We start from the raw sequence: 1,421 nt of genomic DNA on the forward strand, positions 1-1,421 counted from the left end.
TAACACTGGGGAGGGCGCTAGCCACCCCACCACCCCTGACTTTCACATACCATTTAAGTGGGTCCAATGTGGGAGTTATGGCCGGTCCCACCATGAAACCCATAATTGGCTGGTCTCTCTTTTCAGCCTACCCTTAGGACGCGGCACACTTTTCTGAATCTTCTCGCCTTCCCCTCCATGAGGAGGACAGAGGGTACCAAAGGGGCACCTCAGGCTGCAAAGACTTGAGGTCTCCCCTTCTCCTATAGTAGGCACAAGGTCCACCAGCAAAATCCCAGGTCCCTTGTGCTTCTAGGAGCTGGATCTTTTGGCATTTATTCCCCTGGCAAGATAGCAAAGTGGAGCTCAGAGGCTCCCCTTTCCTCTGGCTGCTTCCACTGCCCTTTGGTGGTAGGGGGGAGGAAGGGAAGGGGAATGAGAGAGTTCCAGGGCCCCCTTCTCATCTCTTTTCATCCTTTTCTCTCTCTCTCTCTCTCTCTCTCTCCCTCCCTCCCTTTCTTCCCCTTCTCTATCACATTTCTTTCTGCCCCTCCTCTCTACCTTTCACATACTCACAAAGCGAAAGGGAGGGACAGGAAGAGAGGGAGGGAAAGGGAGAGGATGAGTGAGGGAAAGGAGGAGATAATAAGCATGGGGAAGGGCCTGAATGAGAAGGGAGTGTGAGTTAGGAATGAGTGAATCAAAGAGTAGATGGAATAAGTGGGGGAATGGAAGTGGGAGAGGCTGTGTTCAAAAGTTCTAAATGTGAATGCCGCCAGCCTGTCATTCTGTGTACAGAAAATTTACAAAAAGAAAAGGAGTACTTGTGGCACCTTAGAGACTAACAAATTTATTAGAGCATAAGCTTTCTTGAGCTACAGCTCACTTCATCGGATGCATTTGGTGGAAAAAACAGAGGAGAGATTTATATACACACACAGAGAACATGAAACAATGGGTTTATCATACACACTGTAAGGAAAGTGATCACTTAAGATAAGCCATCACCAGCAGCGGGGGGGGGAAAGGAGGAAAACCTTTCATGGTGACAAGCAAGGTAGGCTAATTCCAGCAGTTAACAAGAATATCAGAGGAACAGTGGGGGTGGGGTGGGGGGGAGAAATACCATGGGGAAATAGTTTTACTTTGTGTAATGACTCATCCATTCCCAGTCTCTATTCAAGCCTAAGTTAATTGTATCCAGTTTGCAAATTAATTCCAATTCAGCAGTCTCTCGTTGGAGTCTGTTTTTGAAGCTTTTTTGTTGAAGGATAGCCACTCTTAGGTCTGTGATCGAGTGACCAGAGAGATTGAAGTGTTCTCCAACTGGTTTTTGAATGTTATAATTCTTGACGTCTGATTTGTGTCCATTCATTCTTTTACGTAGAGACTGTCCAGTTTGGCCAATGTACATGGCAGAGGGGCATTGCTGGCACGTGATG

This window comes from Dermochelys coriacea, chromosome 5, assembly GCF_009764565.3.
Source record: "Dermochelys coriacea isolate rDerCor1 chromosome 5, rDerCor1.pri.v4, whole genome shotgun sequence".
Taxonomy (NCBI): Eukaryota; Metazoa; Chordata; order Testudines; family Dermochelyidae; genus Dermochelys; species Dermochelys coriacea.